This window comes from Ursus americanus, chromosome 3 (assembly GCF_024610735.1).
Source record: "Ursus americanus isolate L20-20 chromosome 3, mUrsAme1.1.p, whole genome shotgun sequence".
Taxonomy (NCBI): Eukaryota; Metazoa; Chordata; class Mammalia; order Carnivora; family Ursidae; genus Ursus; species Ursus americanus.
This window is the reverse complement of record NC_142129.1, coordinates 92,595,982-92,613,973: the sequence shown is the minus strand read 5'-3', so window position 1 is coordinate 92,613,973 and position 17,992 is coordinate 92,595,982. Positions and strand designations below refer to the sequence as shown.

The 17,992-nt window shown below is 39.4% G+C and overlaps 1 pseudogene; it reads right to left on the bottom strand.

The window, feature by feature from the left end:
• Positions 1-2,302: 2,302 nt before the first annotated feature.
• LOC123788726 (small ubiquitin-related modifier 2 pseudogene) lies at positions 2,303-2,689 on the bottom strand (annotated as a pseudogene).
• Positions 2,690-17,992: the final 15,303 nt, after the last annotated feature.

Below are 17,992 nucleotides of genomic sequence, written 5' to 3'. Positions count from 1 at the left end.
CTGTGGACCCTCATTTGAGAAATCTTGCCCCACGGAACTCGACCGTGAGCCAGATATTTCTTCAAACTGAGATGGATTAATGTGATTCTATAATCATGCTTATAACTGACTTGCTCTGGAGAAGTGCTTTTCACATGTATGGCCTTGTTCTACTTTATCAATATATCAGAAAAAATAGTAAAAATATTCTACACCACAGATAATGCAGCAAATCTAGAAATGGGAGTTTGAAAAAAGAGTTATGATATTTTCCTGCCATAGCCCAGTGGGATATATCCCACATACCTTGGGGAGCCTTAGCCCAGAGCAGAGCTGTTCATAGAGGTTCATGTCTCCTGGACTTCAGTCTTCAGATCCCGAGGCTCTCAGACTCTTCCTCAACACCGAACTGTCTGGAACTCACCTGCAGCAACAATGCTTTCTCTCATCCCCCTCAGCACATCTTTTCATGCACCTTACAAAGGATTTACCCATCTGGAATCTGACTTTGGTACAGGGGCTCAAGGTGTAAAAATCTCTAGGGCTTCTTTTAAAAATATAAAGATCAAAGGAGAAGCTGATCCCAAGTGGCTTCTACCTCTTGCCATGAAAACACAGCTAATAATGTAGGGATATGTGAGAAAGAAGCAGAGAGCCAATACATTCGGTGAAGAAAGGGTGTGACAGAAAATCGGCCTTGCCTGAGAAACCATTCCCACCTTCCCAGGCCTTGCCCACTGGCAATCAAAGAGAGGTGAAGTCAGAGTGTCCTCTTCCCCAGCTGATATATGTGGGACATGTGTGGACCAGTCATCCCGGGTAGAACTTGCAGCACGTTCTTCTGCAGAAATACCCTGAAACAAGTTCTCCTTCATGCGCTGACAAGGTTCCGAGAACTATTGATTAAATGAGCTTCTGCAGGTTGACCGAATGTATTTTTAATTCAATGAGAAAGTTCATTTCGCATTACAACGAACCTAGACTACAATAAACTGTAACAAAAGATTTATTCATTTCTTCTAAGTTGTTACAATTTACAATCTGCGGAATTATTTATCAATATTTTTCCTGTATGATTTTTATATGTTAGTACATTGCACCTAAAACACTTTATAAGCAGTATTCATTGCCTGTGCAATTATTTTATATATCATGATCGATATTCTTTGCACATGTATTTTTCCAATTTGTCAGTGGCTTTATTTAGAAAATTATTATCTTGAAATGCTAAATATTTTTCAAAGGATGTTGTACTGGGCCCAGCAATTCAAGGTGCATTTCATGGAAAAAGAATAGGGAAGCAGAAGATCGCATTGATTTCAGCTCTGCTTTCTAAAAGAGACCAATTACAGCACTAAAAATGCCAATTCATTGCTATATTACACAAAACAACAGAATTTGGTTGTTATAAATAGCCAAAGTAGTTTTTCTGTGATTGCATGGAGGGAGAATTTTCCTATCTTATATTCCAAGAGTGTAATTTGATATGCAGGATTTAATTCCTGCAAATAAAACTAAAATGCACGATTTCTTTCTTGGCATTATTTCTAAACTTTTACATCAACAAGAACCACAGTGATGTTTTCAACAGACAGGCTCATGATTTAAATATGGCTGGAAGTATGTTTCTGTCAATTAGTTTATATATATCTATATTTTTTTCCTCCTAACAAAAATAGTACAAGTTATTGTAGAAAATTAAGAAAATTCAGGCAGAGGATAATGCTGCTTGTTACAAACAGAGAATGCATTTTTTTTTTCAGTTAGCACGAATTATTTATATAAATGACTCAGGTCACAATCTTCGAGGGCAGTAGATAGACCTCGAATTCATTTAAGAAAGAAAATTAGTGGGAAATTAAAAGTAGATACTCCGAAATAAGTCTCGAGTAAAAAAGAAAGTTGAAATCAAACCACAGACTATTAGATAAGACATTACATTAGGCAAAATAATGAGATCAGGTTAAGGTTATACTTAAAAGAAAATCCTTGGCTTTATTTCTCTTTATTTTATTTTTTGGTGTGTGCACACACAGTCATTTTATGTACAACAAAGGAGCGGGGAAGGGGGAAATGAAAGCACAGAGAAAACTGTATTGTAGTAGGCAGGATGTGGTGGAGCCAAATTGCGGGTTTTGTTTTGTTTTCTTTTTTTAAGATTATTTATTTATTTATTTGACAGACAGAGAGAGACAGCCAGCAGAGAGGGAGCACAAGCAGGGGGAGTGGGAGAGGGAGAAGCAGGCTCCCAGCAGAGCAGGGAGCCCGATGGGGAGCTCGATCCCAGGACCCTGGGATCACGCCCTGAGCCGAAGGCAGACGCTTAATGACTGAGCCACGCAGCCTTCCCCAAATTGCAGTTTTTTGATAGAGACTGTGTTCTTGGTCTGGAGGAGCAGAGTTCTGGAGTAAAGTAGCAGGTTCCCTTCTTAGTAGACACCTCTGTCTTCTGCTGGAGCACATCGCCTGTATCTTCAGGCTCCATTTCCAGCTGTGCAGGTGTGTGGTTTCATTGATTGGCTGCCCATCAAATTCGGAATCTGCCTCATTGACAAACCCTGCCATTGCCAGTAGGCTTTGAACAGTTTACTAAGTGGTGTAGCCTCTGAATCTTACACTACACCACCGAACCATCCTGCCCCATCACCTTCGCATTAACGTGATCGTTGTTCTCAGTCTTGACTCCAGCCTTGGGCTTTTCATTGGCCATGGCGCACGCTGGGGTCACCTCTGGGGACGCTTCACGAAAGGGATACCCGGTCCGCCCCATGGGGGCACCCAAGCAGTCCCAGGAGGACGCGGTGGCCTCGGCAGAGAGCGAAAATCCTTGGCTTTAAATATGATTATTCAACAAGAAACAATATTTGGTTCAGCATTCAATAAAATAATCCAGGAAACACAAATAAAGAAAAGACGCCATAAAGAAAAAATAGAATTAAACATCAATAACTTCTTTAAAAAAACCCAAAGAATGGACTTGTCTCATCTAAGAGCAGCTGATCTCCCACTGTTTTTGGTTTTGCTCGTTGGGGGAGCATTCCTAAGAGAATCAGCTTCATATTTTTTAGCGGTGTTTTCATCGGTCGCTTCATTATTCACGACAATCACATCTTTGTTTTAAATTCTGCCTTCGGGGCGCCTGGGTGGCACAGCGGTTAAGCGTCTGCCTTCGGCTCAGGGCGTGATCCTGGCATTATGGGATCGAGCCCCACATCAGGCTCCTCCGCTATGAGCCTGCTTCTTCCTCTCCCACTCCCCCTGCTTGTGTTCCCTCTCTCGCTGGCTGTCTCTCTCTCTGTCAAATAAATAAATAAAATCTTAAAAAAAAAATAAATTCTGCCTTTGATTTGCGAAATGCCCCTCTTGTTCAAGTGATTCCTTTTCTTCATTCCAGTTGGTCCAGTATTAATAGTCACGGCGGCTTCTTATTTGCGCTCCTCTGATGTCTTTTTCCATCTCTGTGAAAAATATGTTTCGCTTCAATTTGTTTTACATGTTTTTCTGAAACGACATTTAGCTAGGTTCTGTTCTCCCAACCCGACTGGACAGCTATTCTCTTCTGATGGTGGAATGTGGCCCATTTGCACTTATCTTAGGTAACGCGATTGTGTTTCATGCTTGTCTGTTTTATCATTCTTTCCTTTTTCTGTGCTTTCGTGGGTTTTATTTATTTTTTTGATGTATTTGGCCTTCCTATTGATTTGGAAAATAAAATCTATTTGAGAACATCTTTCACCAAAAATAGGGAAACATTTATTGCCCTGTCATAGTAGTAGTATGCCTCACATAAGGTGAAGAATTTGGATTGCTTTAATTTTTTTCTTTTTTCTCTGCCTCTCAGATTGCGGTAGAATTATCTCAGATTTTAAAACCCCTTTGACATTGTAATTACATGTAACCATCTAAACAATAATTATTCACTGAGGACTTTGTTCCCTTGTTATCACTATTATTCACCTCATTTACCTTCTTGAGTATTTTTAATATGATACAGGTGTTTTCTCTCTGAACACTTACATACCTCGGTGTATGGTCATCCTTTCCTAGTGTTGTGATGATAAATTGTTATATTTGGGAATCTCTGGCCACATTCTTTTCCCTTAAAAATTCTGTGGGTCTTCTTCCCCTGCCTTGGCATAATTCCATTGCAGAGAAGATGAGCCAAAGTCTGCAGTTAACTTGGTTTTACAGCTTTTGTCCTTTATCTTTGAAAATCTGAAGTTTTATCAGGATACATTTAGGTGTGAGTCTCTTTTTGGTTTCAAGATAAAACCCAAAACCAACCCTGATGTTCTGAAAGCTTCTTCAATCTGAAGTCTCGAGAATTTCTTTTACTATTTCTTCAATTGTGTGGGTATTTTTTCTCCATTTGCTCTTTTTCTTTACTGTGAATTTTCTTATTCCATAACGTCAATTCCACTGTCTTCCTCGTTGGTATTTTAGTGTCTATCTAAATCTCTTCTTCCAGCACCTTTGGAAGGTTACAAGGTTGAGAAGGAGGCCGGGAGAAATGCAGGTGGCTTGAGCGGTCTTGCAAATTAGCATCACTCATAGGGCAGGGGTGGCCTCTTAGCCCAGGCTGCGAGATGGTGTTTGAGGAGGCTGGATTCCCAGCACTTACATCCCCAGCACGCTTGGGCTGTCTCTGACAGAAAGATCTATCTTTCTGTGGCACCTGAACCTCTGTGTCGTAAATCTCCCTCGTAGTAGGTGAGATTAAGCTGCTGGCATTAGCCTGCTGTGCACGAACTCTCAGGACCCTCGATCACCATCTTGGGCAATTTCTTTTTCTTTCTTCCCCAGAAACACAGTCCAGGAAGGAGTATATTCTGGTTGCCTTTGCAGAGTTCTGACCCACAGTGGAGCTCTCGGGGCTTCTCCTGCCTTCACGTCCCTTTTCTGGAAATGTCTTCTTCCATTCCACTTCTCACTTTTATTCTGGAAGTCTCTGGTCAGAACTTTTTCACTTTGAAGCTTTTTTTGGGGTTGTTTCCTTCCCTCTTCCCACCAAATATCCCAAATGAAATATTTGCAGCTTTTTGACCAGGGATTCCTGCTTTAGGTGATATGAAAATTGGCAGGGGGTCATGTTGTTGATTTTAGAGTTGTTTGTTTTTACTTTTCAGCCAGGAAGTTCATAAACGGTCTTTGCATATGGCCTCCAAAATGCCCTAAATAGCTTAAAGAAACAGGAATGGTACTCCCATTCATGACCCGCGTTCAGAAATAATCCAAAGGAAAGAAAATGGGTTTCCACTTATTTCCACTGGGAATAGGATCTTGCTTTGCTCAGATGCAGGAGTCCTTTAGTTCTGTGGCTCTGTTCTTTCTGACACCTCTAGGGTTGCATTGTGAGAAGCAAAATGTCAAAAGACAGTCAAATATTTATTAATTCCCGTGGTGATGGAAGGGCTGGTGCTCCAAGCACCATGTTTCAATCTCTCATATATCCTGCTTCTGAGTCCTCTGCTTCACTACCCTCTATACCTCAGCCATCCTCTTTTAGGAAGGATTTGACACATCTGACCCCAAATTCGGTTTAAGGAGTGCCTTTCTTCTGCCCACCCTTGAAGCCTAAGGGGGTTAAATGTCCTTCTCCCATTTATAGATTATTTCTCTGAGACCTCTGAATTGAGTCCCTTCCTTCTGTTGCCTGCATTTTCTCCGTGGGTCTCCAATGGCTCCACACACGATAAGAACTTAACCCGGGATGAACAAATTCTACAACAGAATCCAGAAACCTTCTCACAGCTTCTGTCCTTTCAATGGCATTGCGGTATGCAGCTGAATCCTACCTTTGAGATGTGCAAAACTGATGTCTGGTTTGTATTAACTAATTACTTGCTAGAACAGCAAGTGTTAGCATGGGAGGCTGGCCGGACAGTCACCAGGGCCTGGAGCACTTATATTCTTTTTTCCCCTGACCTCAATTATTTAGGAGGATTGTGACTCTGTTCTTCCTCTTGTCATGAAAATGACCTTCTGTCTTCCTTTCCCTACCAGGAAGCCAGTTAGGAATGGAAACCCCGAAGCCATATAATGAAGGATTTGCAATAATGGAATGATTTCTTTACCAACCTCTGTAGTCTCCAGAGACCCCCACTTTTGTGCTGATGGTCCACAATGCTAAATTGTGGATTTACAGATCTTCTTTGGAAGTGCTTCTAGAAAAACCCAGGTATCAACAAATGCAGCCAAATGAATCCAGTGCGACCGCCAGTTGCCATGGAGGAAGCCTATGTCTTTAACTCTAGCTGCCGAATCCTCTTGGGAAAAGAGAATGATAGTAAAAATTTCTCTTCCCAGGAGATTTCATTTAGCTGTCTCTGTCTTATTTTCATGCAGGATTTCCCAGCACGAGCCATAGTACTTTTTCCTCTTACCGCTCTCCATAGACTAAGGTAGTCTAATTAAAACAATGGATCATTCACGCTGCTTTTCAAAAAGCTTATAGTGAGCAGGGTACAGCCATTTCAAAATGGGTTTTTATGTGCTGCATTCTAATTATACACGAGTACTGCACAATTATACTGAGACACTCGTAGACGTTTATTTCTTTTCCTCTTCAGAGAAAGAGCAAACATTTAGTGAGCCCTAGCATGATCTGGGAAATGAACATTTTATGTAAGTTTTTAAAAATCTCTAGTAATAAGTACCATTCTTGTTCGTGTCAATTTTTAAAATTGTCTACAATGAGCGCGTACTATTTTTGTTAAGAGACAAGGGATACAAAAATTAATTGGCATAAAAATCCTTATACCTCTCCTTAAGTCGTGAGTCTGATTGAAAGTAACACTAGAGTTCTTTGCTTATTGATAGAAAAGATTAGGTATATTTCAATGAGAGAAATAGTGCATAATAGTTTTGAACCTTGAAACATGGAGACAACCTGGAATTCTAAGGAAGGGAATCTGAATTCTGAGATGCATACTGCAAAGGGGAAAGAACGAAAATGTTGGAGAGAGATTCCAATTATGTAACCTGATTATTAATACAAGACATGCTTTTAGGTAATCTTTCTTATTGAACTCATTTTCAATGAGATCGCTTGTTAAAAGTCTTAATTTTTACAGGAAAAGGCACTGCAAAAAGTAGCTACATATCTATATTATTAAAATAGTTATTTGACTTGTTACGGTTAACATTCTGGGACTTCTAGCAAGCTCTGTGATTCTGAACATCCCTTAGCTGCGACACGAGGGAAAAGACATCCATCAGGATGACAGAATGAGACGAAATCGTACGCCAGAGCCACAGTTAGCACGTTGTGAGTGCAGACCAAGTCCAGGCAGCCTGCGCGGGCCTCTTTCATCACTGGCTGTCTCTGGGTGGAAATGCTGGGAAATTCTCTGGGCTCTCAGAGCTCAGTTGTTCCTTTGGTAGAATGAGGAGGAGGAACATATCAGATATGGTCTAATGCTCTTCGGTCTTTAAGTCTCTGATTCTGTTGCTGTGGTACTCATAGAGACTTCCAAATGGCCAGTATTCCACAAAGATCCAAAGTCTATTTTACAAGACCAGGGTCCTCCAGAGTTCTCAGACCTTGGCTGGGGCACCGTCACACACACACACACACACACACACACACACACACACACACACACACGTTGTCTTCAGCATCTCCTGAATGCTTTGAGTTCTGATCACACTCATTGGGTAGCTTAAATGCTCTGACATGACTTTAACTGGCAAGGAATAAGAGAGAGGAACAGAGGAACGGGGGAGAGGACAGAAGGTTCATCTTCCCCCTCACCCTTATCCCAGCACCCCTGCAACATCCCTTAGTGACCTACTGTCCAAGGAGCTCATATCACCACAGAATTTGGATGTTTCCTGACTTTGTCTTGTGATAATCAGATAAATGCCATAACAATTATCTAAGATCCCACAATTTGCCAGACGCACACAGGGTAAAAATCTGAGGCTACAAAAATGAGTCCTTAGACTTTGTCCTCAAGGTCTTAATCAAGTGTGGAAAGAGAAAGACACCAGATCAACAGGAACACAGTACTGGTCGTACCGAGGTCAAGATGGGGAAGCTCTGCAGGCAGCCCATGCGCTGAGGAATGAAGGCCAGCAGGGCTCTGCCAGGTTTACCAGGTAGAGGTGAGTAGGAAGGCATGGAAACACATCTGAGTGTGGAATGTTCGGGGGAGGACAGGCTGCTCTCTGTGCCTGGTTGTAAAGTGCTTATTAGGGAGGCACCAGAGAGATGAGCCTAAGAAGACAAGCGAACTTGAAATAAAGAGCTTTGGATGGTAGACTAAGAGGTCCAGAACTCGTCCTGGGCAGTAGTGATTCTCAACCCTGTAGAACGAGTGACTCTCTTTATAACAAATACTGTGCAATGCCTCCTATACACTGCAGCCTGAGATGAAATTCCTATCACTGTAACCTATCTACATACTTCATGAAAAATTACATAAAAAATGAGAGTCACCATGCTGTCCTAGCTAGGATATGAAGGAGACAACAAAGGAAAATGTGTTTTCAATATGTAAATGCCTGAACCTCACTAAAATAGAAGACATAATGAAGTGGCTGGATGTTTGTACCCATACATAGAATCACCAAGGACGTGGCAGCTACAAATACACATGATACAGGGGTGGGTTCTAGAGACTCAAGGACCTTGTCATCAGTGCTGGGATCTTCTGAAGTGTTGCAAAACCCTTGGAGAAGTCCTGAACACAAAGTACACTATTCTCTTGATTTCCTTAATATTTTCACTTCTGGATAATCAGAGTATATGAAAACCACGCAAAAATACTTTGTGTGTCTTTGTAAATTTATATAATTATAAATGGTTTTTTCAATTATAGGAGTGTTTGGTGAGACATTCGAAAGCCACACTGCAGGTGGGACTGTTACTTCTTAGAAGGGACAGTTCTGTGTGTGTCTGGAGGCCCTAGGCATGTACTTTTGGGGCTGAAGTGAGGGAACTTGTGAGGGGCTGTGAAGGTGAGGTTCACAGCCAGGGGAGTTACAACCGCCACAGCCCAGAGGGGAGTCTCTGAGAAATCCACAAGTGCCCCAGAGAAAGACTCAGTTTGAAACTCCTGCCCTGACCCGAAGAAACCAACAACAGATTATATTGGTTATATTGGAGTCAGCCAGGTAAAAGCTCTCCTGCATTTGACTTCTCACCCCTGGCTCTGCTTCGACCCTGGAGGAGCCTCGTGAGTAGGGGGAGGAGATGCAGAAAAGTTGAAGTGTGAGAAAATTTCATTAAGCCCTTGGGAAAAAAAGTAAAGTGTTAGACTGCTTTGTATACCATATATAATATTAATTCCAAGAGGAAATAAAATCTAAAAATAAAAAATAAAATTATAAAAGAACCAGTAGAAAATATTGTTAAATATTTTAGAATCTTGGCTTAGATTAAGTCTTCTTAATATCTAGATGACACAAAAATGGAGAGAGTTGGCTATGTGAAGCTTTAAAATTTTCTGTGTCGTGAGATACTAAAACCAAAGACAAATGACTACATAATAGAAACTAATCACAAAATTTATTATAAATAAAAACACGTTGAAAGTATGCTGATGATTTCTGGATAGTACTGATAAGAAACAGAAAAGAAATTCCTTACAAAAAGCTAAAGAAAACGAATAGGCAATTCTCCAAAGAAAAAATACAACCAGAAAACTTGACAGAGGAGCACTAAAATTAGTGAGAAAAAAAGGTCTCTTTATTTACTAATTCTGTTAGGTCAGTTGTTTATGCACATGGACGAAATGAAACTAGATTGCTAACACATATTACAATAAAAACTAATTTCCAAGTGAATAACTCCTTACATGAAGAAAAGAAAATGTTAAAACACTTAGAAGAAAATATTTTTTATTTTAATTCAATTAATTAACATATTAGTTTCAGAGGTAGAGTTCAGTGATTCATCAGCCTTACAGAACACCCAGTGCTCATCATATCACATACGCTCCTTAATGTCCATCACCCAGTTACCTTACCCACTCTCCCCACTCTTCTCCAGCAACATTCGATTTGTTTCCTATGTATGAGTCTCTTATGGTTTGTCTTCTTCTCTGATTTCATCTTGTTTTATTTTTCCTCCCTTCCCCATGCTCCTGTTTTCTTACTTAAAGTCCACATATAAGTGAAATCATATGATAATTGTCTTTCTCTGATTGACTTATTTCACTTAGCATAATACTCCCTAGTTCCATACACGTTGTTGGAAATGTCAAGATTTCATTTTTTGGATGCTATACTTTGTCAAACATTTTTCTGCATCATTTGAGAGGATCATATGGTTTTTTCATTTGATGGCTGAGTAATATTCCATTTTATATATATATATATAGTTATAGTTATATATATAACTACATCTTCTTTAATCTTTCATCTGTTGATGGACATCTAGGCTCTTTCCATAGTTTGGCTCTGTGTACATCGCTACTATAAGCATTGGGGTGCGCATGTCCCTTCAGATCACTACATTTGTATTTTTGGGGTAAATACCTACTAGTGCAATTGCTGGTCACAGGGTAGCTCTATTTTCAACTTTTTGAGGAAACTCCACTCTGTTTTCCAGAGTGGCTGTACCAGCTACCCTCTTACCTATAGGGTGAGAGGGTTCCCCTTTCTCTGCATCCTCGCCAACATGTGTCCTTTCCTGAGTGGTTACTTTTAGCCATTCTGACTGGTGTGAGGTGGTATCATTGTGATTTTGATTTGTATTTCCCTGATGTCAAGTGACGTGGAACATTTTTTCATGTGTCTGTTGGCCATTTGTATGTCTTCTTTGGAGAAATGTCTGTTCATGTCTTCTGCCCATTTTTTGACTGGATTCTTTGTTTTTTGGGTGTTGACTTTGGTAAGTTCTTCATAGATTTTGCATACTAGTGTTTTATCTGACAAGGCATTTGCAAATATCTTCTCCCACTCTGTCAGTTGTCTTTTGATTTTGTCAACTGTTTCCTTTGCTGTGCAAAAGTTTTTTTTATCTTGGGGCGCCTGGGTGGCACAGCGGTTAAGCGTCTGCCTTCGGCTCAGGGCGTGATCCCGGCATTGTGGGATCGAGCCCCACATCAGTGTCCTCTGCTATGAGCCTGCTTCTTCCTCTCCCACCCCCCTGCTTGTATTCCCTCTCTCGCTGGCTGTCTCTATCTCTGTCAAATAAATAAATAAAATCTTTAAAAAAAAAAAAAGTTCTTTTTTTATCTTGAGGAAGTCCCAGTAGTTCATTTTTGCTTTTGTTTCCCTTCCCTTTGGAGACGAGTCCAGCAAGATGTTGCTGCAAGTGAGATCAAAGAGGTTGCTGCTTGTGTTCTCCTCTAAGATTTTGATGGATTCCTGTCTCACATTTAGCTCTTTCATCCATTTTGAGTCTATTTTTTTGTGTATGGTGTAAGAGAATGGTCCAATTTCATTTTCTGCTTGTGACTGTCCAATTTTCCCAACACCATTTATTGAAAATACTGTCTTTTATCCATTGGATATTCTTTCCTGTTTTTTAAAGATTAGTTGACCGTAGAGTTGAGGGTCCATTTCTGGGTTCTCTATTCTATTCCATTGATCTATGGGTCTGTTTTTGTGCCAGTACCATATTGTCTTGATGATTACAACTTTGTAATAGATCTGGAAGTCCAGAATTGTGATGCCCCCATCTTTGTTTTTCTTTTTCAACATTCTTTTGGCTATTCGGGGTCTTTTCTTGTTCCATACAAATTATAGAATTATTTGTTCCACTTCTGGAAAAAAAGTTGATGGTATTTTGATAGTTGCATTGAATGTATAGATTGCTCTGGGCAGCATAGACATTTTAACAGTATTTGTTCTTCCAAACCATGAGCATGGAATGTTTTTCCATCTCTTTGTGTCTTCCTCAATTTCTTTCATGAGTGTTCTGTAGTTTTCAGATCCTTTGTCTCTTTGGTTAGGTTTATTCCTAGGTATCTTACGCTTTTGGCGCAACTGTAAATGGGATCAACTCCTTAATTTCTCTTTCTTCTGTCTGATTGTTGGTGTGAGAGATGCAACTGATTTCTGTGCATGGATTTTGTATCCTGTCACTTTGCTGAATTCCTGTATGAGTTCTAGCAATTTTGGGATGGAGTCTTTTGGGTTTTCTAAATATAGTATCATGTCATCTGCAAAGAGTGACAGTTTGATTTCTTCTTTGCCAATTCTGTTGCCTTTTAATTTTTTTTTTTGTTGTTGTTGTCTGATTGCTGAGGCTAGGACTTCTAGTACTACGTTGAACAACAGTGGTGATATTGGACATTCCTGCCGTGTTCCTGACCATAGGGGAAAAGCTCTCAGTTTTTCCCCATTGAGAATGATATCAGCTGTGGACTTTTCACAAGCTTTCATGTGGCTTCTAGATACTGAGGGATGTTCCCTCTATCCCTACACTGTGAAGAGTTTTAATCAAGAAAGGATGCTATACATTGTCAAAAGTTTTTCTGCATCATTTGAGAGGATCATATGGTTCTTGTTCTTTTTTTGTTTTTATTAATGTGGTGTATCACATTGATTGAGTTGTGGATGTTGAACCACCCACGCAGCCCAGGAATAAATCCCACTTGGTCATGGTGAATAATCCTTTTAATGTGCTGTTGGATCCTCTTGGCTAGGATCTTGGAGAGAATTTTTGCATTCATGTTCATCAGGGATAGCGGTCTATAATTCTCCTTTTTTTGTGGGGTCTCTGTCTGATTTTGGGATCAAGGTAATGCCAGCTTGATAGAACGAGTTTGGAAGTTTTCCTTCCATTTCTATTTTTTTGAAACAGCTTCAGAAGCATAGTTATTAATTCTTCTTTAAATGTTCGGTAGAATTCCTCTGGGAAGCCATCCAACCCTGGACTTTTGTTTGTTCTGAGATTTTTGATTACTGCTTCAATTTCCTTGCTGGTTATGGGTCTGTTCAGGTTTTGTATTTCCTCCTATTTCAATTTTGGTAGTTTATATGTTTCTAGGAATGAATCCACGTCTTCCAAATTGCCTAATTTATTGGCGTAAATTCTTATAATTGTTTGTATTTCTTCGGTGTTGGTTGTGATCTCTTCTCTTTCATTCATGATTTTATTTATTTGGGCCCTATCTCTTTTCTTTTTGATAAGTCTGGCTAGGGGTATCGACCTTATTAATTCTTTCAAAGAACCAGCTTTTAATTTTGTTGATCTCTTCTAGATGTTCTTTTGGTTTCTGGTTCATTGATTTCTGCTCTAATCTTTATTAATTCTCTTCTCCTGCTGGGTTTAGGCTTTATTTGCTGTTCTTTCTCCAGCTCCTTTCAGTGTAAGGTTAGGTTGTGTATTTGAGACCTTTCTTGTTTCTTGAGAAAGGCTTGTATTGCGATGTACTTCCCTCTTAGGACCACCTTCGCTGCATCCCAAAGGTTTTGAACAGTTGTGTTTTCATTTTCATTTGTTTCCATGAATTTTTTTAATTCTTTAATTTCCTGGTTGACCCATTCTTTAGCAGGATGTTTTTTAGCCTCCATGTATTTGAGTTCTTTTCAAATGTCCTCTTGTGATTGAGTTCAAGTTTCAAAGGATTGTGGTCTGAAAATATGCAGGGAATGATCCCAATCTTTTGGTATCAGTTGAGACCTGATTTGTGACCCAGTATGTGATCTATTCTGGAGAATGTTCCATGTGTAGTTGGGAAAGATGTGTATTCTGTTGCTTTAGGATGGAATGCTCTGAATATATCTGTGAAGTCCATCTGGTCCAGTGTGTCATTCAAAGCCCTTGTTTCCTTGTTGATCTTCTGCTTAGATGATCTGTCCATTGCAGTGAGAGGGGGGTGTTAAAGTCCCCTACTATTATTGTATTATTATCAATGTGTTTCTTTAATTTTGTTATTAATTGGTTGATATAATGGCTGCTTCCATTTAGGGGCATAGATATTTACAATTGTTAGTTCTTCTTGTTGGTTAGACAGGTATGATATATGATATAGTGTCCTTCCTCATCTCTTATTACAGTCTTAGTATAAAATCTAGTTTGTCCAATATGAGGATTACTACCCCAGCTTTCTTCTGATGTCCATTAGCATGATAAATGGTTCTTCACCCCCTCACTTTCAATCTGAAGGTGTCTTTGGGTCTAGAATGAGTCTCTTGCAGACAGCATATCCATGGGTCTTGCTTTTTTCCAATCTGATACCCTGTGTCATTTGATTGGGGCATTTAGCCCATTTACATTCAGAGTAAATATTGAAAGATATGAATTTAGTGCCATTGTATTACCTGTAAAGTTACTTTTTCTATATATTGTCTCTGTGCCTTTCTGGTTTATATTACTTTTGGGCTCTCTCTTCACTTAAAGGATCCCCTTTAATATTTCTTGCAGGGCTGGTTTAGTGAGCACAAACTGTTTCAGTTTCTGTTTGTCCTAGAAGCTCTTTATCTGTCCTATTTTGAATGACATCCTTGACGGATAAAGTATTCTTGGCTGCATTTTTTTTTCCTCATTTAGCACCTGAATATATCATGCCAGTCCTTTCTGACCTTCCAGGTCTCTGTGGATAGGTCTGCTGCCAGTCTAATGCTTCTATCCTTGTAGGTTATGGACCTGTTGTCCCAAGCTGCTTTCAGGATTTTCTCTTTGTCTCTGAAATTTGCAAGCTTCACTATTATTTTTCGAGATGTTGACCTATTTTTATTGACTTTGAGGGGGGTTCTCTGTGCCTCCTGGACTTGAATGCCTGTTTCCTTCTCCAAATTAGGGAAGTTCTCAGCTATGATTTGCTCAAATATACCTTCTGCCCCCACTTCTTTCCTCTTCTTCTGGGATCCCAATTATTCTAATATTGTTTCACTTTATGGTATCACTTATCTCTCGAATTCTCCCCTTTGTGAGCCAGTAGTTGTTTATCTCTTTTTCTAAGCTTCTTTATTCTCCATAATTTTGTCTTCTATATTACTAATTCTCTTTTCTGCTTTATTTATCCTAGCAGTTAGAGTCTCCATTTTTTATTGCATCTCATTAATAGCTTTTTTGTTTTCACTTGATTAGATTTTAGTTCTTTTACTTCTCCAGAAAGGGATTCTCTAGTGTCTTCTGTGCTTTTTTCAAGCCCAGCTATTATCTTTCTAATTGTTATTTTGAACTCTAGTTTCAACATCTTACTTATATCCATACTGATTAGGTCCCTGGCAGTCAGTACTGCCTCTTGTTCTCTCTTTTGATGTGAGTTTTCCGTCTTGTCGTTCTGTCCAGAGAAGCATAGTTGAATGAGAGAACAAAATACTAATTTAGCAACAACGACCCCAGAAAAATATACGCTAAACAAATCAGAAGAGACCTGAAACCAAAGAGAAAAAAAAGAAAGAAGGAAAGAAAGAAAAATCAGACAGGCGAACAGAGCACAGCAATACACTAGATCCTGGGTGCATTCTGGTCTGTTGGTTAGAAAACTAGATTCCAAAATTGTAAAAAAAAGAAAAACATATACACACACAAATAAAATTAAATACAATGAAAGGATAGAATGTAACTGTAAAGATGAAAATTAAAAAAGACTTTTTAAAAAAAGAGAGAGAATATATTCAGATAAGTGAACAGAACAGAGCTATGCACTAGATCCTGAGTGTATTTTGGTCAGTTGTTAGAAGAAACTACATCTCAAAATTGTAAAGAAAGAAAAACTTATAGATATGTATATATTATATATATATATATATATAATTAAATACAATGAAAGGATAGAAGGATAGAATGTAACTGTAAAAATGAAAATTAAAAAAAGACTTAAAAAAGAGTTGATAAAATAAGAAATCAGTTGAAAAGGAAAAAGAAAAAAATTAAAATTGAAAGACTAAGGAATCAGGAGAAAAAAACAGGAATTCTATATACTATTTTCCCCTAGCACTGGAGTTTTGCAGTTCTGTGTGATTGGTAAACTTGGTATTAGCCAGATGTTCTTGTTGATCTCCTGGGGGAGGGGCCTGTTGTGCTGATTCTCAGGTATCTTTGCCTGGGTGGAATTACGCTGCCCTTGCCAGGGGGCCAGGCTAAGTGTATAAGTGGCTCTGGGTTGCTCTATGTGGCTTTTGTTCCTCGAAGGCTTTCCGTGCCACTTTAGAGAATGAGAATGAAAATGGTGATCTTCCAATCTCCAGCCCTGAAGCTGAAAGCTCAGGCCCCCACTCTTTGGTGCTCCTTCAGGAAAAAGCAGTCAGTCAGTCTTATCTCCTGGTCTCCATCCATACTCTGTGCTCACCCAGCCTGTGACCAAGTGTTTCTATCTCAGGCACGTGACCCCGTTTGGAGTCTCCAAACTTTGCAGACTCCTGCATTGCATATCCGTGCTGCTACTCCCGGGGGAGGGAGGGCCGTCTCCCTGAGGTTCTGCCACTTGCTAGGATAGCAGTCACCCAGACCACACAGTGGTTGGGGGTTTATGGCAACACCAAGCTGAAAGCCCACTCTCGGCCTCGCTGATTGCAGCCAGCTTCCCCACTCCGATGCCTAGGAACTTTCCAGCACTCAGGCACCTTTGTTCTTTCTCTGACCATGGAGATTCTGAGACCACAGTGTCTCAGGTAGGATTATGCCCCTCTTTGCCACCTAAGCGCCTTTCAGGCAGGGACACCACTCACCAGAGCAGACTGCTACAAGTTCCAATTTTGCATTCACTGATATATCACCTTCCGGTGTCAGCTTAGGGAGGCTCCCTCCCCCTGCCGTATATCTTTCTATATATCTCCTCAGATTCACTTCTCCGCACCTCCTACCTTGCAGAAAGTGGTCACTTTTCTATTTCTAGAATTGCAGCAATTCTTTTCTTAGATCACCAGTTGAGTTCACAGGTGTTCAGAATGATTTGATAGTTATCTGGCTGAATTCCAGGGAATCGACAAAACTAAGGTCCTCTCCTCCTCCACTATCTTCCTCCCTCCCAAGAGTCTCTTGAACATGTTTTAATATTTATGTTTTAATAACATTGGGGCAGAAAGGGATTCCTTAAAACACAAAAACTGCCTAATAGAAACCTAAAATTTTACAGATGTGATTATATTTTTAAAAATCGTTTTTCTCAAAACCATCATTTTCCGAAGAACTATAAAAAGACATCCTACAAATTGGGCAAAGGTGTTTGCAACGTGCATAATTGAGGAAGTGCTAGTTTACAAGATGTATAAAGTCATTTCACATAAATTAATAAGAAAAAAACCCACTCAACTCCCAAAACATTGACAACAAATGGGTAAAAGATGATCTGACCGTTTGCAGAAGTGGACCAATGACTCACAAACATCTGAAAAATCTTCAACCATACGAGTCATCAGGGAAATGCAATTAAAATCATAAGTTGGTACCTTCTTACACTTACACGACTGGCAATATTTGAAGCATCTTAACAGACCAGGTATTTGTGAGGACATGGAGAGTCAGAACCTTTCAGGCAATGCTGAGAATATATGCCGGTATAAAACTTTGGGACAGAAGTTTGTCAGTGTTTAACAAAGTTGAAAATGTCTTAAAATTACAAAAAGATGTTCAACTTCATCAATAATTGGAGAAATGCAAATAATGTCCAGTATATATCACCAATGTGACAACATGCAAAATTGATAATATTCAATGTTGTCAAGGAATGTGGTATTATCAGCCTTTAAAAATTATGTATTGTGAATCTGGCGATTCTACTTACAGATCTTTCTCTTTGTGAATAAATATAGAGAAAGCACGGTAAACATTTTTATTGCAGCATTGTTTCTAATCGGGAAAACCTGGAAACATTATATATGTTTATCTATAGGAATGTGCTTGAATGGATTATTGCACCTTCCATACTGTAGGATAATCTGCACAAGTTAAAGAAAAAGGTGTGAATTTATAATGATATGAAAAACCCCTCCAAGCTCAGTAAATAGAAAAGTAAATTTCATAGCAATATAAGCAAATAATCCCATTTACGTACGGAGTAAAAGTTACACACATATCCTTATATACACAAACACACATAATCGTATACATATATGTACATTGAGGAACTTGCCTAGAATAGGTATACAATGAACGTTTCTTCTTTGT